We start from the raw sequence: 22,904 nt of genomic DNA, 5'->3' as shown, positions 1-22,904 counted from the left end.
TCCCGAATTATGTCAGCAGGAGTAATTGTGTAATTATCAGTAATTCTGCATCAAAGGGTAATGTGGAATTAGCAAAATTACTCTGAGTACGCTGCCGCAATTAGAATTCCAACCAGGCTTACAATGTAATAGTAGATATGTGCAAGAGCAAATGTGAATAGCAATGCTCATTATGTGACGTGACTTAAGCCCAGTCACTTGAACATTTTCGATTTTGGTGATGGCAAATGATTCCTTTTTTATCCTTTATATATCTTTATTTCTTACATACACATACCTCATATTAAAGCTTCAAATGAACCAAGATATTGATTCTCACCTTATTTTCAAAATCTGCAAACCTCTGGAGTATCATTGCCCTAGCATTACAGCTCCTCACTCTCTTCCGTTTAACCAACGTGTTAGGTTTAGGAAGTTTACATACAACATCTAGCTTATAATGAGAACACTCTGTCTTTTCTTTAACTTTAGTCCGTTCCATTCAACTAGGCTGATTAGAACATAGGGATTTTGTTATAAAACTGTTTTCTTGGTTCAAATGTGCAACAGGGTCAGTAAATATGATCGAAGACGCTATTTCATGCTTGGTACTGGAGCTTGGAAGTGTCATTTCAAGCTCTCTTAGAAGGATGAAGAATTTCAATTCTTTCGTAAAGAACCTGGAAATTTGTGCTATTTTATCACTTAAAAAAATAATATTCGCTTCTGTTCTTCCTCAAATTTGTGCTTCATACATATCCACAATATAAAACCAAACACACAAGAAACATAAGATGTTAACAAATACTTGTTTGAAGGAAACCCAGGACAAAAAGTTTGAAATAAATTGACACTGCTTAGTATACTTCTGAAAATTGTTAAGCAATTGTTCACAACTATTCAAGATATTCAGTGAATATATCATGTGTAAGTGACATAGAAGCTGAAACGTCCGACCGGACTTTTTGATAAGCTTAATTATAAGCAGTAGGAGATCTGAATAGTAAGCAATAGCTAGTTTTTGTATTCACACTTTTTATTGCATGTTTATAACATTGCCCAATTAAGACATTTGAAAAGTTATGATTAATTATATTTACTCGACCTTTGACAGCAATGGAGAGAACCTTCTGCTACACTTATGTTTGAACTTTGAAAACGAAGATCAACTTTGTTATGTGTTTCATAGTCTGATTTAGAAAATCACCTCCAAATGGTTATCAGTTTCAGCAGATGCTTCAGTCAAAGGTGTTTTCATCACAATTAAGTGATTTTCATTTAAAATAATATTTCTCTTTTACAAGAGCTAAAAAACAGTTTGTCGGTTAATGTGTTAAAAAACAGTTTGTCAGTTAATGTGAGAAAACAGGGCTGATTGCAGAGGCCCCCTAAATTTTTGCCCCCATTTTTCACTTGTTGCTTGTGTTTTCCTGACTCTGATGGTGTCCTAGGTACTGCTAACCAGTCCTAGGGCCTGTGTTATGTATAAAATAAGTATGCAAATTAGGCCAATTATAATTGGCTATATCAACCTACCTATAAGTCCCTAGTATATGGTAGAGCATATGGGTTGAGGGACCCTAGCATTGGTAGTGCACCCATGAGCTGCCCAGGGTAATTTAAAGGCAGGCCTGCTTAAATTAAAGTTAAATGCAAATTTGACTTTGGAATTAAAAGTACTTCCAAAGTCGTAAACTTTCTTATTTTTACACATAAGTCACCCCTAAGGTATCCCCTTTGTGCCCCTAGGGTTGGGTGCCATATAACTATAAGCAGGAACCTTATAAAAATAGTTTTATAAGCACTGGTGAGGTAGAACAGCCACATTTGTTTTCCCTCATTTTAGTGAATGGCCTTCATAAGCTGAAATGGGGAGACCTTATTTTAATTAACAAGGTCCCCTTAAGTGTCATATAACTCGAGATTGGAATCAAATTAATTGTTATAATAAATCCCACAACGTACGATTGTTGGATTTAACATAACTATTTCAAGTAAAGTGTTTTAACTCCACCTGAAAAGTTGCAAACTTAAGCTCTGTGGTGCCCTTCTCTGATTGGCCAGGCTGCCTTGATGAGGTGTGAAGTGGCCTGGGCTGAACACAAAAAAATGTACCTGGGGGAGGAGATCTGCCTCAGCAGATGGGGAAGCAGGAAGGGAGGACTGCGAAACTGGACTTCAAAGGCAGGGAAGGACATTTGGAGCAACCCAGCACCTCCCTAACATTTTTGCCACACTTCCCAGGAAATGGTCATCACAAGGGGGAAGGATCCTGCATCTGATTGGAGAACCAGGACCCCCCTGTCCAGGAGCAAGGATAAATGTGGCAGAGCTGCACCCCCAGCTCAGATTCCTACCAGACCCCTACTAGTAAGAGCATCAGGAGAAGGACTGCCCTGCTTGACCCCTGACTTGCACCTGGACACTGCATTCCGAAGGAATGCACCAGCTGCACACTTGGGCTTCACCACAAGAAGGACTTTGCCTGGCTTCAACTGGTTCAAGGAGGACTCCCTGTTTGCTATAGGTGAAACATAGCTAACCAGAGTCCCCTGCATCAAATCCTGAATAAACTGACCAGCTGACCACTGCAATTTTAGAGTTTGAGTCAGGTGCATTCTGGGAGTTGTAGTCTGCACCCTCAAGGAGCAACTCAGAGCTTCGGGAACCTTGGGGTGGGCTGTGGACTCCAAAAGAACCTTAAGCAACCTTCTGGAAGGAGACCCAGAAGTTTGGACAAGATTGGAGAACTGTTTGGAAAAAGCTCCATAGAGCCAAGCCGCCACGACAACTCTAGCCAGCTTGCCTCAACTGTGACCCAGCCTGACTTGCAGGTTCATCCCGCTTAAGAAAATGTCCGAAAAAGTGACTAAGCCCGTATGTAAAAAGTTGACCAGGACCCCCACCCCCCCCCGAGAAGTGTATCCAAAGAGGGCTCCAGGGACCTCGGATTAAGATTCAGGCTCAGCCCGTTCGAAGGAGTTTCATCTCGAAAAATCATCTAAGTCCAAACATAGAAATCTTCACCGAGGGATGCTGCAACGCATATCCAAAGAAGGGCTCCAGGGAGGTCAGAACGGACTGGCGACTTCGCCCCGCTGAAGAAAATCTTCAAGAAAACAACTAAGTCCGAAGGGAAACTTTTGACCGAGGCCTCCCGCTTGCTGTAGCCGAGCCGGGCTCCATCCCGGTCGGCTTTGAATTTTGACTTTGCCCAGGTCAAGGTGCAACCAGATTGGCGCTATTCATTTGTATGTTCTAAAAAACACTACGCCCTCATTATGATGTTTGTGGTAAATCCCACTTACCGCCATGCTGACTGCCGCCAACATACCGCGGCGGCGGCAGATATCCGTCCACCATATTATGACACACACACACCAATCCATCACTATACAGCCACAGAGACAACTCCGCCACACCAAAGGTCAGTGATAAACTGGCGGTATCAGAACCCACACCGTTACGCCAACAGAACTACGCCCATCACATTATGACCAATGAATCACCACAGCGGACTTTCAATAGCGGTAAACCATTGGCGGTACATACCACCGCATTCAAAATACACACACACACATACAAAACAATATTACATTGGACAATTCAAACTACACACACCTGACACCCATACACACACCACACCCACACCACTATAAAACACACACCACATTACCCACACCCCTTTACCATTACAAACTATTGGCATGAGACAGACACCACGACCACAGACAAGACCAGAGCTTCACACCACCATCACCTATACACCACCCACGCACCTCACAACACACACCCCAACACATTACCCTACACACCCTCACCCACACTACTTACAGAACACTCATGGCACAACAACGACACCCCAGATTCTCTGAGGAGGAGCTAAGGGTCATGGTGGAGGAAATCATCCGGGTAGAGCCACTGCTATTTGAAGCACAGGTGCCGCAGATATCTATTGCTAGGAAGATGGAGCTAAAGTGGAGGATCGTGGACAGGGTCAACGCAATAGGACAGCACCCCAGAACAAGGGATGACATCAGGAAGAGGTGGAACGACCTACGGGGGAAGGTGCGTTCCATTGCAGCAAGACAACAACTAGCTGTACAGAGGACTGGTGGTGGACCCCTGTTGGACTTTTGCTTTTGCAGGGTCATCCCCAGACTTTTTTGCCTCCTGCCTCCTATATTTTTCTGACATGTTGCTGTTGGCTTTTCAACTCTGAGCACTTTACCACTGCTAACCAGTGCTAAAGTGCATATGCTCTCCTGTTTAAATTGTATGTAAGTGGTTTATCCATGATTGGCATATTTGATTTACTAGTAAGTCCCTAGTAAGGTGCACTAGAGGTGCCAGGGCCTGTAAATCAAATGCTACTAGTGGGCCTGCAGCACTGGTTGTGCCACCCACATAAGTAGCTCTGTAATCATGTCTCGGACCTGCCACTGCAGTGTCTGTATGTGTATTTTTACACTGTAAATTCGACTTGACAAGTGTACCCACTTGCCAGGCCTAAACCTTCCCTTTCCTTACATATAAGGCACCCCTAAGGTATGCCCTAGGTAGCCCCAAGGGCAGGGTGCAGTGTATGGATAAGGTAGGACATATAGTAATGTGGTTTATATGTCCTGACAGTGAAATACTGCCAATTTCGTTTTCACTGTTGCAAGGTCTGTCTCTCTCTCATAGGATAATATGGGGGCTACCTTTAAATATGATTAAAGTGTAGATTCCCCTAGGGAGTAGATGGACAGGTGGAGTTTGGGATCCCTGAACTCACAATTTAAAAATACATCTTTTAGTAAAGTTGATTTTGAGATTGTGCGTTTGAAAATGCCACTTTTAGAAAGTGAGCATTTTCTTGCTTAAACCATTCTGTGACTCTGCCTTGTTTGTGGATTCCCTGTCTGGGTCAGTTTGACAGTTGGGTTGTTTTTCACCTCACACCAGACAGTGACACAAAGGGAGCTGGGGTGTGATCTGCATTTCCTGATTAGCCATCTCTGCTAGGAGGGAGGGGTGGAGTGGTCACTCTCATCTGAAAGGACTGTGCCTGCCTCTGACAATGCTGTCTCCAGCCCCCTGGTGTGTGTCTGAGGCCTTGCCTGGGCAAGGCAGGATTTCACAAGAAGGTGTGAGTCCCCTTTGAAGAAAGGTGACTTCAAAGACTAAAATGGGTATAAGAAGGGCACCCAAACTTACAAACTTTAGAAACACTTCTGGAATCAAGGGGAACCTCTGCCTGGAGAAGAGCTGATCGCTGAGGAACAAGTGCTGCCCTGCCTGTGACTGTGCTTTGTGGAGCTTTCCTGCAGTGCTGCTTCTGCCAGAGTAAGAGGGCAAAGACTGGACTTTGTGTGCCTTCCATCTTGAAGAAGAAATCTCCAAGGGCTTGATGTAGAGCTTGCCTCCTGTTGTTGAAGTCTCAGGGATAGCAAAGACTTCTTCCTGCCAGCACCTGGAGTCTCTGGAGAGACCCCTACTCTGCTCTGTGGTGCCCTTCCAGTTCCTGGGACCCTGAAAGGAGAGGCTGGCAGCCTAAGGACAAAAATACACGCACCGAGCGCCGTGCGGAGAAAAGATCGACGCGAATCCGATCGCGGCTGAGAAAACGACGCAACGCCGGTTCCGCAGCTGAGAAACGACGCCGCAGGAAACGCGACCGAAAAACCGACGCCCGGAGCAGGAGAAACGACGCGCAGCATCGCTGACGGAGGCTGAGAGATCGCACCCTGCGCCGCGGGACTTTCGGATCGTCGTGTGGCTGGCTTTTTCAACGCGCACCGCCGTGCCGAGTTGTTTTCGACGCACCCAGCCGTGCAGGGTTACTTTCGACGCACACCGCCCGTGCGGGGTTATTTTTGACGCAAACCAGGTACATTTACACGCTAGCAGCGCTAGTGTGTTGTTACAACTACCTAAAGACTCTTTTTATTTTAAACCTTTTAAAAATCATAACTTGACTTGTGTATGTTGGATTTTTGTCGTTTTGGTCTTGTTTTGTCTAGATAAATATTTCCTATTTTTCTAAACTGGTGTTGTGTCATTTTGTAGTGTTTTCATTAAGTTACTGTGTGTGTTGGTACAAATACTTTACGCCCAGCACTCTGAGGTTAAGCCTACTGCTCTGCCAAGCTACCAAGGGGGTAAGCAGGGGTTAGCTGAGGGTGATTCTCTTTTATCCTAACTAGAGTGAGGGTCCTTGCTTGAACAGGGGGTAACCTGACTGTCAACCAAAGACCCCATTTCTAACATTGGTGACCAGCGGTCGGGATTTGGACTTGTATTTGTACTTGACATACAGTAATTAAGTGTACACTACTGTTTTGATCTCAGACCACTACGCGACCACATACTACTTGTTTGGTGATCTTTTGATTTTTCTCTTAAGGACTCTTTTTATTCTACTTCCATGATTTTGCTGATCCCTTTTACTTCATTGGGAAATTATTTTTTTTCTGCCTTTGGAACTTTGCACTTGTGACCATCATGTCTCAATCTGGAGATGCAACAGCTGGAGCTGTGTTTGAAATGGAGAAACTGAAGGAGTACTCAGTTGCTCAATTGAAACAGTTCCTTAAAGATCTTGACTGTCCCACTGAGAGCTCCACCAGGGAGGGGGAGCTGCAACAGGCACAGAGGGCCGGGGTGACAATCAAGAAGGCTGGAGGGCACACAGAGGAGGAGAATGTGGGTGGGGAAGTGCAGAGGATACACAGTGGTGTAGTGGAGGTACCTGTTACGCCTGGGGGGAGGGTCCCCAGGAGGGATAGCAGGGTGTCACCCAAGGGTTTGACTCCTGAAGAGTTACAGGACAGACGGGCAGACAGGGCTCGCCGATTCAAGGAGTTGGAAGAAAGGAGGAGGGACTTAGAGATTAAAAAAATGATTTATGCTTACGAGCTTAAATTGAAAGAGCTGGAAGTCATGAGGGCTGAGTCCAGCTGGAATGGTGGCAGCAACAATTGTATATCCAGTGATGCTGCAGAAGTACACATGCCCAGAGAGGTGGTGCCCTACTTGAAGGAGGGAGTTAACACACGCCAGGAGGTTCAGGGGTATGAGGTAGCTCCAGTGATGCACAGGGTCCCTGAGGTGGATTGGGGAACTGGCATGGGGAGTCATATTCCTACTGGTGGGAGGGACACTCTACTGACTCTAGGTGAGAGTGACAGGGAGAGGGGTTCCCCCCAGGTAGAAGTCCTGGTTATGGAGTGTGAAAACATCCCAGAAGAGTGTGGGTTGAGTGTCAGGGACAGTCAGGTACTGTCTCACCAGTCTCAGGAGGGTGATGTGGGGTGCTTTGTCAAAGCAGAGTCACTGGATGGTTGGGTGAAGGGTACTTTGGTTAATTCATGTGAGGGGCTGAGCGATGTAATTGCTGGAGAGCATATGTCTAGTCCTTATTTTCCAGAGCTATGCCAACACCAGGTGGAGTGTGAGTTCTCTGACCCCAGGGAGCTTACAATGGAGGCAGACTTCTGGGTGAGTACCAGAGAGTCTGACGAGGCATTTGGGGGTGCTCCTGAGAGGAGTGGTCTAGGTAATTCCCAACCAGGTGAGGTAGGGAAGGATTGTAGTGTCCCAGGTAGGTCCCAGTGTAGTGGGATGGGTGAGGGACCCCATGTCCAGTCTCAGAGGAGAGGGAATGGGGATGGGTTGAGGCCCAAGGTGCCCGAGATCCGGTCCCAGGTCCTGGAGGGTTCCCTGCGGGAACACCAGGAGGGGAGCCTAGCCTGTACCATAGGGCCATCTGTTGAGGGAGACCCCACAGTGTCAGGAGAACTTGGGGGGGCGGCTGTAGCCAGCGTCCCACCAGTTCTGGTGTCTGGCAGTACCACTCCTAGTGAGGGGGTGCAGAAGTCCAGACAGAGGGTTGAGAGGGGGTTGCGGACCCCAGTGGAGAACCTGGAGGGTCAGGGGTCAGCTCTGAGAGCAGAGCCCCCCATGAATGACCTTGGTGAGACCATTTCTGGGTTGGGGGGAATCCAGACTCTGTCAGAGGGGCAGAGGTCAGGAGACCTGCGCCAGCCAGACTCTTGTGTGGCCCTTCGGGACAGTGTGTCCCTTGAGGGGGGTAAGTGTGCCCCCCTGGAAGTCCTGGTGTGCCAGGCAATGGTTCAACCGCAGGGTGGTGACTCTGGGTTGAATAATCAGGTTCAGGGGGTAAACTCTGACCTGATGGGGGGTAAGTGTGCTCCCCAGGAAGTCCTGGTGTGCCAGGCAGTGGTTCAACCGCAGGGTGGTGACCCTGGGTTGGATGACCAGGTTCAGAGGGTAAACTCTGACCTGGTAGGGGGTAGGTATGCCCCCCAAGAAGTCCTGGTTTGCCAGGCAGTGATCCAGTCTGTGGGTACAGGCCCTGGATTGGGAGGCCAGGTTAAGGGTGTCCCCCCTGACCTGGAGGAAGGGGCTACTGCTAACAGTGCCCCTACCATGTTGTCTTCTGGGGGGGCCGCTCCTAGTTGGGTGGTTCAGGACCCCAGAAGAGAGGGCAGGGGGAGGGAAGCCTCACCCCTGGCCCTGGTCCAACCTGAAGGTACAGACCCCAGGTTGGAGGATCAGTTGCAGGTTAACATCCCTGCACTGATGGAAGAATTGTGCAGGACTGCTCCTACAAGCACCCTGACAGTTTTTGACTCTGGGGGTGCCGCTTCTGCAGGGAGGGTACAGAGCCCCAGAGGGGAGGACCAGGGTCAGGTTGTCATCCCTGACCTGGTGGAAGAGAGAGTGGTCAAAGGGTGCCAGGCACCTGGGGCTACCACCCCCCACTCTCCACAGTCACAGTGGTTAGAGAGGCCTGAGGTTGGGCTCTCATCCCTGACAGTTGTCTGGGGCCACTGTGGCTTGCTGTCCTGGTGGACAGAGTTGCCCCTGGGGGGGGAAGGACGAAAGTCACACCCCAGAGGTGGAGTGGGCAACACCATTGTGTTGGCCCTGGTGGTACTATCTGCCCATTGCAATACATCTGTGAGCAAAGTAAAGTTAGGTGTTGCACAGATGGTGTCTGTAGATGTGGAGAAGGGTTCCCCATGGGTTAGCTTAGTGGGCCCTGAGAGTATGGACAGAGGGATCCAACTGGAGTCAGGAAGGCGTAGAACTGGAACATGCCCCTGCTGTTGTGGGCCTGGGTCCCTGTTCTATCGCCCCAATCAGGGAAGTACATCAAGGTATTGATTGTTCTCCCCTGGCTTTAGGCTGGTAGGGGGTCGTGTTGGACTTTTGCTTTTGCAGGGTCATCCCCAGACTTTTTTGCCTCCTGCCTCCTATATTTTTCTGACATGTTGCTGTTGGCTTTTCAACTCTGAGCACTTTACCACTGCTAACCAGTGCTAAAGTGCATATGCTCTCCTGTTTAAATTGTATGTAAGTGGTTTATCCATGATTGGCATATTTGATTTACTAGTAAGTCCCTAGTAAGGTGCACTAGAGGTGCCAGGGCCTGTAAATCAAATGCTACTAGTGGGCCTGCAGCACTGGTTGTGCCACCCACATAAGTAGCTCTGTAATCATGTCTCGGACCTGCCACTGCAGTGTCTGTATGTGTATTTTTACACTGTAAATTCGACTTGACAAGTGTACCCACTTGCCAGGCCTAAACCTTCCCTTTCCTTACATATAAGGCACCCCTAAGGTATGCCCTAGGTAGCCCCAAGGGCAGGGTGCAGTGTATGGATAAGGTAGGACATATAGTAATGTGGTTTATATGTCCTGACAGTGAAATACTGCCAATTTCGTTTTCACTGTTGCAAGGTCTGTCTCTCTCTCATAGGATAATATGGGGGCTACCTTTAAATATGATTAAAGTGTAGATTCCCCTAGGGAGTAGATGGACAGGTGGAGTTTGGGATCCCTGAACTCACAATTTAAAAATACATCTTTTAGTAAAGTTGATTTTGAGATTGTGCGTTTGAAAATGCCACTTTTAGAAAGTGAGCATTTTCTTGCTTAAACCATTCTGTGACTCTGCCTTGTTTGTGGATTCCCTGTCTGGGTCAGTTTGACAGTTGGGTTGTTTTTCACCTCACACCAGACAGTGACACAAAGGGAGCTGGGGTGTGATCTGCATTTCCTGATTAGCCATCTCTGCTAGGAGGGAGGGGTGGAGTGGTCACTCTCATCTGAAAGGACTGTGCCTGCCTCTGACAATGCTGTCTCCAGCCCCCTGGTGTGTGTCTGAGGCCTTGCCTGGGCAAGGCAGGATTTCACAAGAAGGTGTGAGTCCCCTTTGAAGAAAGGTGACTTCAAAGACTAAAATGGGTATAAGAAGGGCACCCAAACTTACAAACTTTAGAAACACTTCTGGAATCAAGGGGAACCTCTGCCTGGAGAAGAGCTGATCGCTGAGGAACAAGTGCTGCCCTGCCTGTGACTGTGCTTTGTGGAGCTTTCCTGCAGTGCTGCTTCTGCCAGAGTAAGAGGGCAAAGACTGGACTTTGTGTGCCTTCCATCTTGAAGAAGAAATCTCCAAGGGCTTGATGTAGAGCTTGCCTCCTGTTGTTGAAGTCTCAGGGATAGCAAAGACTTCTTCCTGCCAGCACCTGGAGTCTCTGGAGAGACCCCTACTCTGCTCTGTGGTGCCCTTCCAGTTCCTGGGACCCTGAAAGGAGAGGCTGGCAGCCTAAGGACAAAAATACACGCACCGAGCGCCGTGCGGAGAAAAGATCGACGCGAATCCGATCGCGGCTGAGAAAACGACGCAACGCCGGTTCCGCAGCTGAGAAACGACGCCGCAGGAAACGCGACCGAAAAACCGACGCCCGGAGCAGGAGAAACGACGCGCAGCATCGCTGACGGAGGCTGAGAGATCGCACCCTGCGCCGCGGGACTTTCGGATCGTCGTGTGGCTGGCTTTTTCAACGCGCACCGCCGTGCCGAGTTGTTTTCGACGCACCCAGCCGTGCAGGGTTACTTTCGACGCACACCGCCCGTGCGGGGTTATTTTTGACGCAAACCAGGTACATTTACACGCTAGCAGCGCTAGTGTGTTGTTACAACTACCTAAAGACTCTTTTTATTTTAAACCTTTTAAAAATCATAACTTGACTTGTGTATGTTGGATTTTTGTCGTTTTGGTCTTGTTTTGTCTAGATAAATATTTCCTATTTTTCTAAACTGGTGTTGTGTCATTTTGTAGTGTTTTCATTAAGTTACTGTGTGTGTTGGTACAAATACTTTACGCCCAGCACTCTGAGGTTAAGCCTACTGCTCTGCCAAGCTACCAAGGGGGTAAGCAGGGGTTAGCTGAGGGTGATTCTCTTTTATCCTAACTAGAGTGAGGGTCCTTGCTTGAACAGGGGGTAACCTGACTGTCAACCAAAGACCCCATTTCTAACAACCCCCAACTCCTCCCCTACAACTAACAACATGGGAGGAGCAAATCTTGGCAATCATGCATCCTGAGGGCCTGGCAGGAGTAGCAGTATGACTGGACTCTGGTAATTCAACTCTTTACTACTATCAGCCCCCTACCTGCATGCCAGCACATACCCCCACCATCACTCCACTCCATCCCACACACCCCACCATCACAACACACTAATCACAATTCCAAGCCCTGCATGCACCACCAATGCATGGACACCACTCACAGCCCTGCAAGGACACCTATCGCTAAAGCATATACACTGGAGAGAATCAGCTAGCCCACCACATACCAACTCACACAAGTTAAAGCTGCCAGGGAAAATATAACCAAAGAGGGCAACCCACCCATGCACAAAATGTCACACACAGAAACACTAACATTGCATTTACATCACCACAGGTATCCCAGCCAATGTCACTGGAGAAGAGGTGCCAGCAATAGCCAGTCCCCCCCACAGAAGAGGTCCACAGTGATGACAGAGATTCTGCTCACCTGGATCTGGATGACCAACCTGGCCCATCAGGGACCTCCGGACAGTCGGTTACCCAGGCACAGTCACACACCACCACAGAGCCTCCCCCATCTGGAAACAACACCACAGCACCCACCCAGCGTACCCATACCTCTGTCCCCAGGACACATCAATCAGCAGTGTGTCCACCACTACAGGGACGCCAGGGCACACCTCGCCCCCAAGACAATCAGGGACCTGGGGTCAGTGGCAGTGGGCACACGGTTCAGGGGACAGAGGCACAGGACAACAGGGAAGCTGGGAGGACTGCTGTGCACCAGGGGGAGGACAGGCCCAGGGAACTGACTCTCCAGAAGGCACTCACTGAGATAATGGGAGCATACCAACATTCCCAGGATACGCTGGGCCAGATCCTGGACAACATGCAGGAGCACAGGCGGCTGCAGGAGGGACAGTACCAGGGGATCAGGGAGGACTTGAAGGCCATTAACACCACTCTGGTCTCCATTGCAGGGGTGCTGGCAGACATGGCCAACATTATGAGGGAGGCAGTCTTACAACAGCGGGCCCCTGCCACTAACCAGAAATCTGAACAACCTTCCACCTCAACTGCCGCTAGTGGACAGGAGGCCCGCCACAGGACCAACAGCCCACCAGCACCCCTCCCCCTGCAGAAGGAGAACCACCCTGCAAATGTTCCCTGCGATCCAGGCAGAAGCCAGAGACTATTGCCAAGACCCCCGCCAGGAAATAAGACTCTCCTGATCGTCACCCGTGTGCCCCACTCTGTCACCCTGTCCACCTTTAACTGCCGTTGCTCCCCTTCCCATGCCCCCTTGGACAATGCACCTGTGCTACAAATAGATTGGAGCAATACCCTGGACTTTCCTCCATCATCACCCCAGCCCATTGCACTTCCCCCTTTTTTTCTTAGCACTGCAATAAACACACTTTGAAAAAATATGAAGTATGTCAAATGATTTGAGTATGTTTTCATTTAACAAGGTACAAACATTGCAAATCAACTGTACAGTAATGTGCACATAGGATAGACCTGTAGTTGGCTGCAGTGAGCACACCAGGAGTGATAGTGGGTCACCAACATCTGCAAAAATGAGTTTCCAAAGGGTACAGTGAGTGGGCATAGAAGTGGGAAATAACAGCCTGCCAGTGACAATGTTAAACATTAAAATGACAATGACGTGTGAAGTACCACTGTCTTACCTGTGTGTCATTGGAAATATTGTCGAATCACTGCAGTTCTGTTGTCCTCATCCTCATCCTCTGCTTCCTCCTCTTCACTGTCCACGGGGTCCACTGCTGCCACACGGCCATCTCCAGCCTCTTCCTCCTGCAGAAAAGGCACATGGCGTCTCAAGGCAAGGTTATACAACATGCAGCATGCCACGATTATCTGGCAGACCTTCTTGTGTGGTCACAGGGGTCAGTAGCCATGATAGGTTGGGGTAACCTGAGTCGCCTGCAAATATTGAGGGAAAACATTTAGCCACACACTATCACTTATGGCCCACATCATACCCATACACCAACATCCACTGGGCGGGAACCAGGGCTCACCTATTAGCCACATCCTGTGCCTCTGTAGTTGGCCCATCACATTTTGGATGCTGCTATTCCTCTGGAAAAAGGGATCATGCACAGACCAAGGATACTTCACATTGACGTGGGAGATGTACTGGTTCGCCAGGCACACCATCTGGACATTCGTGGAATGAAAACTCTTTCGATTTCTGAAGAATTGTTCATTTTGCCGGGGGGGGGGCGACAAATGCAATATGTGTTCCATCAATCGCCCCAGTTATGTTGGGGATATGTCCCACTGCATATGTCAGCCTTCACTGTGGCCAAATCCTCCACCTGGGGGAAAACAATGTAGCTGCACATTTGTTTAATCAGGGCAGACAACACTCTGGTCAGCACTATTGAGAACATTGGCTGTGACATTCCTGCTGCCAAGCCCAAAGTCACTTGGAAAGAACCAATTGCCAAGAAATGGAGCACAGATAGCACTTGCACAAGAGGGGGGATCCCAGTGGGGTGACGGATAGCAGATATCAGGTCAGGCTCCAGTTGGGCACACAGTTCCGTGATTGTGGTCCTGTCAAGTCTGTAGGTGAGAATAATATGCCTGTCCTCCATTGTTGCCGAGTCTACCAGGGGTCTGTACACGGGGGTATGTCTCCATCTCCTATTCATCTGCAGTGGTTGCAATCTATGGGGCAAAAGAGTGAGGAGTTGGTCTTAAAATGTACATTGTAGCCACAACAGTACAATGCATGATGTTATTTTGAAATGTATATGTGGCATTTGTCCCGTATGTACAATTGTGAACTGTGACCCAGTTATAATCCAGGCCCTGCCCCTCCCCCCTGAAATAGCGTCTGCCTGTCCTGTGTGGATGGACAGGTGGAAGTGAGGTGATTCTGCTGATGTTGTGTGCCATTGTGGGAGGCGTTAGGGAACTGCCGTGCAATGCCTCATTGGATAATATTGAGCCCTATGGGGTACAGAGACCAATGGTGATGCACGCCAGCGATGACGGTTTGCACCGCCGCAGACGCCACCGACATTTTCTATCTGTTCACTCACTTGCTACCTGACCTTCAACAGGAGAGGACCTACACTGCATGTGCTGCTGTGACCTATGTCTGGAACCTACCATGGCTCGTGTGACTGGGGAAAGGGCCCCTACCTTCACCTCGGCAAAGTTGGAGCGACTGTTGGATGGGGTCCCACCCCAGTACGGACTGCTGTATGGGCCTCCAGACCAACAGGTGAGTACACTGTGAGCACGATGCATGGGGCATGAATGCATGGAGTGGTGTGTGTGAAGGCCTCATGTATGGGGGGTTGGTGGATGTCCCCTGGGCGACATACAGCTTGTGTGCTGGGCCATGTCTGTGCAAATGGAGATAGGAAAGGGTATGGTGGACCATGAGTGTAACAGGCAGGACGGTCTGACTAATACCTTTCCCTGTGTGTTTTTTCTCTTCAGGTCAGTGCCCATCAAAAGCAGGGTATATGGAGTGCCATCGCCAAGAACGTGCAGACCCTGGGGGGTCTACATCAGGTGGAGCACCCACTGACTGAAACAGTGGGAGGACCTGAGACGATGGGCATGGAAGACCACGTAAGCCCAGCTCAGGATGGCCTCCCAACAAGGAAGGGGTGCCCGTCGAAACCTGACCCCCTGATAGCCCGCATACTGGTGGTGGCCTATCGGGAGCTGGATGGGCGCTTGAGGGCTTCACAGCAGCCACAAGGGGGTAAGTACAGTTCCTATCATTACAACTTATGAATTATAGGGTGGTATCCATGTTCGGCAGGGTTCTGATGTGATATTCCTCCTACCTAGCTAGTAGGCATCCACTACTGGGCAGGGCTGTGTGGGCCCCAGGTATGCTGCAGTTGGCGGTATGTGTCCCTCCCCATGCCCTGGTGACTAGCATTGTTACTGGTAGTGCACTGCATAGTGTGTAGGGCTGTTCACTGTGTGTGAGGGCGCTGTGTACGCCAATGGTGGTGTTGGTGCAGCCATTGACCAAGTGTTTCCTTTGTCTCCCCACCCCCCTTTTTGTTTTGTCATCCTGTCCTTATGTGCATTAGCATAATCTGGTGGAGGAGCAGAGGCACCGGTGATGGAGGGAGCTGCATCCCACAGGACCCAGAAGGCAGGGTCCACCGACGGTGAGGGCACTAGTGGGACGGAGGGCGAGGGGAGCACCACAGAGGAGACTGGAGGGGACAGTTCGGATACTGATACCTCCTCTGATGGAAGCTCCTTGGTGGTGGCAGACACCTCGGTGTCCACACCAACTACAGGTACAGCCGCCACCCCCATTCCAGCACCGCCCTCCCAGAAGCCCCTCAGTGAGTTGCCCTTGCATGCTCACCCAGGAGGGTGGGCATCTCCTTCACCCCAGGCACCTCAGGCCCTGACCCAGTTACTTCTGCTGCCCTGACTGAGGAGGCTATTGACTTCCTGAGATCCATCTCTGTTGGGCAGTCAACCATTGTGTAGGTCTAGCCCTAGGGTAGGTCGCTTCCCCCGCCGCTGCAGCTCCACCTGCCCAGGCCCCTGCCACCTCCAGTAGACCGTAGGTGCTCCTTTGCACTCTCTCCTGTCCAGCTCCTCGTTTTTCTCCTCTCCTCTTGGCACTCTCTTGTCCAGCTCCTCGTCTTTTATCCTCTCCTCTTGGCTCTCCCTTGTCCAGTTTCCAGTTTTTCTCCTCTCCTCTGTGCTCTCTCTCTGTCCAGTTTCTCATCCTTTCTCCTCTCCTCTTGGCTCTCCCGTGTCCAGTTTCCCGTTTTTCTCCTCTCCTCTGTGCTCTCTCTCTGTCCAGTTCCTCGTCCTTTCTCCTCTCCTCTTGGCTCTCCTTTGTCCAGTTTCCAGTTTTTCTCCTCTCCTCTGTGCTCGCTCTTTGTCCAGCTCCTCGTCTTTTCTCCTCTCCTCCTGGCTCTCCCCTCGTGAATTTCCCCTTCTACACTCTGCTACTGCCCCTTTCTACTTCTGTGTATCTCGCCCCTCTTTTTCCACTGCGCTTTCTTTACCCCTCTGACTCTTTCTACTTTTTGATTTTTCCTGCCATCTTCGCATTTCTTCTGTGAATTTCCCCTTTTCTTCCCACTTTTTCTCTTTTTTAGGCCTCCCGCCTCCCGCTCTCTGCTTTCCCACCGCTGCCACCCGTGCGGCCCCGTCCCCCGCTCCCATTCGTCGCCCTCCCTCCCACCTCCCGCCCCCAGCTAACCCCTCCTCCCCCCTCCCTCTAATGGTGGCCGCTGCATGGCTGCGCCGAAGGCACCCCAAAGGCAAGCCCATCTGCGCCCGTCCGCGCCTGGATTGCGCCCAGCGCCAGAACCCCTGGCCCCCAGCGCTCCCAAAACCCCCAGCACTGCTACGCTGCCGCCTCCCTCCACGCACTCAACCCGGGACGTACTACCACCTGCTACCAAGCCAGCCCGAAACGCACACATGGACCCTTCGCCTGTCAAACCTGCAAGCATACCTTCCACCACGACTGCATTCTGTCCACCAGCCCACACTCCAACAACCACCTCAAGTGCATCCTCATCAACGCACGCTCCCTCCACAAGCACGCCATTGAACTATGGGACCTCCTGGACTCTACCGCACCGGACGTCGCCTTCATCACTGAGACCTGGATGAACGCTTCATCGGCCCCCGACATCGCCATAGCCATCCCCGACGGTTACAAGATCACCAGGAAAGACCACACCAACCAAGTCGGAGGAGGAATCGCCATCATATACAAGAGCTCCATCAACATCACAATCTCCACCGAAGACACCCTCCTCGCCGCTGAACACATGCACTTCCAGATCCACACCGACCCCAGGACCACCCTCAGAGGAACTCTTGTCTACAGGCCCGCTGGACCACGCGCCCTATTCAGCGAATCCATCACAGACTTCATCTCCCCGCACGCCCTAGCCTCACCTGACTACATCCTCCTCGGAGACCTGAATTTCCACCTGGAGCAGAACAATGACACCAACACCACCACCCTGCTCGACAACCTCGGTCTCAAGCAACTGGTGAACATGCCCACCCACATCACTGGACACATGCTCGACCCCATCTTCTCCGCCAGCAACCACGTATCCTTCAGCCACTCTACCGAGATACACTGGACCGACCACAGATGTGTCCACTTCACCTTCAGACGCAAGACTCACCACCGCGCACACAACCCATCACCCGCAGACCTTGGAACAAAATCTCAGCAGAACAGCTACTCTCCACCCTCAACCACAACCAACCTGCCATCCCCTCCGACGCCAACAACGTGGCCCTCGGGCTCACACAATGGATCACCAACTGCGCAGACAACCTCGCCCCCCTCAGACGCCACCCTAGTCAAACCAACGCAAGAAAACCCCAGTGGTTCACAGACGCCCTCAAAAACTCCAAGAGAACCTGCCGGACCCTCGAAAAAACCTGGCGCAAAGAACACACCGCAGAAAATATGTCAGCCCTCAAAAACGCCACCCGCGAACACCACCAACTGATCCGTGCCACCAAAAGAGCATCCTTCAAAGAAAGAATGGACAAGAACACCCACAACAGCAAAGAACTCTTCAACATCGTCAAAGAGCTCTCCAATCTCAACGCCAGGTCCTACTCCATCACGCCCTCACAAGAACTCTGCAACTCCCTCGCTACCTTTTTCCATCGAAAGATCACCGAACTACACGACAGCTTCGGTCCACAGATCCCGCCGACCACCATGGAACTCACAGCCCAGCCCTCACCCTGAATGCCTGGACACCCATCAGCGTCGAAGAGACCAAAACTACCATGAACACCATCCACTCCGGTGCCCCATCGGACCCCTGCCCACACTACATCTTCAACAAAGCAAACGCTAGCATCGCCCCCTATCTCCAGACCATCATCAAAAGCTCGTTTGCATCTGCCACCTTCCCCGAGAGCTGGAAACACGCGGAAGTCAATGCCCTCCTGAAAAAACCTACAGCGGACCCAAACGACCTGAAGAACTTCCGCTCCATCTCGCTCCTCCCCTTCCCGGCCAAAGTCATCGAGAAGACCGTCAACAAACAACTGATCAACTTCCTCGAAGACAATAACCTGCTGTACCCCTCCCAGTCCGGTTTTTGGGCCAACCACAGCACGGAAACCGCCCTCATCGCAGTCACCGACGACATCCGAACCCTACTGGACAACGGAGAAACAACCGCCCTCATCCTCCTCGACCTCTCGGCTGCTTTCGACACCGTCTGCCACTGCACCCTAATAACCTGCCTCCGCTCCACCGGTATCCTAGGACAGGCCCTGGACTGGATCATCTCTTTCCTCTCGGACCGTTCTCAAAGAGTCTACCTCCCGCCTTTCTGCTCAGAACCCACCGAGATCATCTGCAGCGTCCCACAAGGCTCCTCGCTCAGCCCTACTCTCTTCAATATCTACATGATCCCCTCGCCGACATTGCACGCAAACACATCAACATCATATCCTACGCCGACGACACCCAACTGATACTCTCCCTCACCAAAGACCCAGCCACCGCCAAAACCAACCTGCATGACGGAATGAAAGACGTCGCAGAATGGATGAAACTCAGCCGCCTGAAGCTGAACTCGTACAAGATGGAAATCCTCATCCTCGGAAACTCCCCGTCCGCCTGTGACGATTCCTGGTGGCCCATGGCCCTGGGCACTGCACCGACCCCCTCAGACCACGCACGCAACCTCGGATTCATCCTAGACCCCCTTCTCACCATGACCAAGCAAGTCAACGCCGTCTCGTCCTCTTGCTTCCTCACACTTCGCATGCTCCGAAAGATCTTCCGCTGGATCCCCGCCGACAACAGAAGAACTGTGACCCACGACCTCGTCACAAGCCGCCTGGACTACGGAAACACCCTATACGCAGGAACCACTGCAAAACTTCAGAAACGTCTTCAGCGCATACAAAACGCCTCGGCACGCCTCATCCTCGAGGTACCCCGCCACAGCCACATCTCCGCTCACCTGAGACACCTGCACTGGCTACCCATCAACAAAAGGATCACCTTCAGGCTCCTCACCCACGCACACAAAGCCCTCCACAACAAGGGACCCGAATACCTCAACCGTCGCCTCACCTTCTACACGCCCACCCGCCAGCTTCGCTCCACCAGCCTCGCTCTCGCCGCCGTCCCTCGCATCGGCCGAACCAACGCAGGGGGGAAATCCTTCTCCTTCCTGGCGGCCAAGACATGGAATTCCCTCCCCGCCCACCTCAGGACCACCCAGGACCACCTCGCCTTCCGGAGGCATCTCAAGACCTGGCTCTTCGAGCAGCAGTGACCCCCCCCCCCACCAGCTCCTTGAGACCTTCACAGGTGAGTAGCGCGCTGTATAAATACCGTGATTGTTGCATTTGGGCTGCCAGCCCCTGGATGGCATTCACAATCAGTCAATCAAACCAATGGATTTCTGGAGGGCATTCACACTGGCTTGGCGGCCCAACAGAGATCAATCCAGGCTCTGGCCTCCTCTCTGATGGCAGCCATTGTCCCCGTTTCCACCCTCCCCCTCCAACTTCCTCTACCCAATCCTATTCCCCTCAACCCCAACCCATCCCAAGCACACAGGCAGACCAGCATGCATACAAGGCAACACACAAGAGTGGTTCAGGCGAACACAAGCATCACACTTCATCCCACAGGCACTCACACAAACACCATCCAGATGCAGACATACCAACATCCACTGCCTCCACTGTGTCCCCCTTCTCCTCCTCCTCCTCCAACTCCCTCCCAGTTGAGTCTACACTCACACCTGCATGCACCACATCCTCATCCACTACCGCCATCACCAGCACACCTATCAGAACACACACCTTACTGGCAGACACCTCCCCAACACCATGCACAAGTCCACTGTGTCCTCTCCCACTGTGTCTGTGCCCCCCCTCCCAAGGTACACAAACGCACGCACTCAGACACCCAACAGCCATCCACTTAACAACAGCATCCAGCTCATGCACCCGCACCCAAACACAGCCGACAGACACCTCCTAGTTACACTCCCTCTTCTTCCACTCCCAAACCTTCCCCCTCTTCCTACCCCAATGTCCCTAAGAAGTTATTCCTCTCCACCAATGACCTCTTCCCTACCCATCCCCCCCGTCCTTCATGTCTGGCCAGGGTGGGTAAAACCCAGGCAAGCACCTCAGCCACCCAGTCCACAGGCCCAGTAGGGTCCACAGCAACGCTTGGTGATAGAGGATCCAGGGCACCAGGCAGCCTCACGGAAAGGGTGCCTGCCCCAAGTGCTGCCCGGAAGGGCAAGGAGCCATCCCCAGATGCTGCCAGGAAGGGCAAGGAGCCATCACCAGGTGCTGTCAGGAAGGGCAAGGGGCCATCCCCAGGTGCTGCCAGGAAGGGCAAGGGGCCATCCCCAGGTGCTGCCCTGAAGAGCAAGGAGCCTTCCCCAGCTGCTGCCAGGAAGGGCAAGAGGCCTGCACTTGCTGCTACCATGAAGAGCAAGGAGCCATCCCCAGCTGCAGCCAGGAAGGGCAAGGGCCTGCACCAGCAGGCAGGAAGGACAAGGGGGCTGGTGCAGGGACTCAGTTGAGCCCCCACACCAACAACGGCTGGGCAGCAATCCAAGGCAGCAGGGGATGGGCTGGAGCTTCCCCCACCACTACCATAACCACCAGCAGCAAAAGCGCCACCAGCAGTGGGCAGCAGTCCAAGGCTGCAGGGGATGGGCTGGAGCTTCCCCCCACCACCACTACTACCAGCACCAGCAGCTGCACCAGTGGGCAGCTGTCTGAGGCTGCCGGGGATGGGCTGGAGCTTCCCCCCACCACCAGCAGAAGCACCACTGTCACCACTGAGCAGCTGTCACTGCCGGCAGACATTCTGAGAGACTGTGACCTTGCACTCTCCAGGATCAGAAGCACAGGGCATGTTGCCCCCTCCAGAACCAGAGGGTATGACACCCACTCACCCCATCCTCCCCATGATGAGGATCACAGGGCATGTTGCCCCCTCCAGAGCATGTGGGGAAGTCACCCACTTGAGAGACTGTGACCTTGCACTCCCAGGGACCAGGCACAGGGCATGTTGCCCCCTCCAGAGAATGTGGGCAAGTCATCCACATGAGAGACTGTGGCCTTGCACTCCCCAGGAACAAGCACAGGGCATGTTACCCCCTCCAGAGCATGTGGGCAAGTCACCTACTTGAGAGACTATGGCCTTGCACTCCCCAGGACCAAGCACAGGGTATGTTGCCCCCTCCAGGGCATGTGGGCAAGTCACCCACTTGAGAGACTGTGTCCTTGCACTCCCCAGGACCAAGCACAGGGCATGTTGCCCCCTCCAGGACCAGTGGTGTTGTTCCATCTGCCGGCTGAGGTGCCCCCCCGTTCTCTGTCCCCCTGAGGTGCCTGCCTATTTTTTAACTGATGCCCCTGCAGTGTTCTCTCTGTGTTGTTGCAGGAGACAAGTGGGGCCTTGGACTTTGTCATGTGGCCCCTGTGGCCCACGCACATTGAGGACTGGGCAGTGTCCCTTGATTTGTACATATGTATATACTTTTAGATTGGATGTACGTATTTTTTATGTATTTATATTATTACACTCACTTTCATCTATTTGTGTTGTCCTTGCATTATTCCTGAGGAGTACAGGGTCTATATGTTTTCTTACTGCATATGATTGTGTGTTTTCTGCTGGGGGAAGGGGGAGTGTGTGTTGTGCACGTGTGTGTCACTCTTTTTCCTCCTCGCTTCTCCTGTGTGCTAAGCGTCAGTACTCACCGTGGTCGTCTTCGCCGTCACTGGTGTTTGTGATGGAGCAGAACGTAGAAGATCACTGGAAAAATCTGCAGCTCAGGTTCCATGGGGGCGTGGTTGTTCCCTGTGCCTCACAAGGTGAGTCGTTTCCCTTCTGTGCAGTGTTTCCACCAGACTTTTGATGTCGTTGGTACCGCCCCAGAAAAGGTGGCGGATTGGATTGTCATTATACATGGACTTCCGCCTGGCTGTAGGCGTATACCAATGTGGTGGCTGTTGTTTCCACCCTGGTGGTCTGTGTGGTAAACTGGCTGTCTATCTGTGCTCTTTCCACCATGGTCATAATTTGGCAATATTACCGCCACTTTATCACAAACCGCCAGGGTTGTAATGAGGGCCTAATTCTTTAAAATTCTTTAAAATTTCAATTAGCGTCACTTTAAAGATAAAAATATAATATATTTTTATAAATTGATGTTGTATCTTTATTGTGTTTTGTGCTTTACTTATTTACTGTTTTGTGATTTTTAAATGCTTTACACACTTATCTCCCCAGTTAAGCTTTGTCGCTCGTTGCCAAGCTACTAAAGGTTGAGCTGGGTTTAATTTATTGTGACCTAACTGGACCTAAGTGCAGTTTAGTGGCCTATTGCTAAGTGCAGGTACTTAGCTGTCCTTACCAATAATCCATTTTCCAACAGCTGGCATTTCCAGATTATAATTTTTAAATTTGGAAAAAGGCTTTTGCCAGTAGCATGTCAAAACTACTCATAATGGTTATGCTTTTCACATCCTTTACA

Source organism: Pleurodeles waltl, chromosome 2_1 (genome assembly GCF_031143425.1).
Source record: "Pleurodeles waltl isolate 20211129_DDA chromosome 2_1, aPleWal1.hap1.20221129, whole genome shotgun sequence".
Lineage (NCBI taxonomy): Eukaryota > Metazoa > Chordata > Amphibia > Caudata > Salamandridae > Pleurodeles > Pleurodeles waltl.
The sequence above is the reverse complement of the archived record's forward strand: the minus strand, read 5'-3'. Positions refer to the sequence as shown.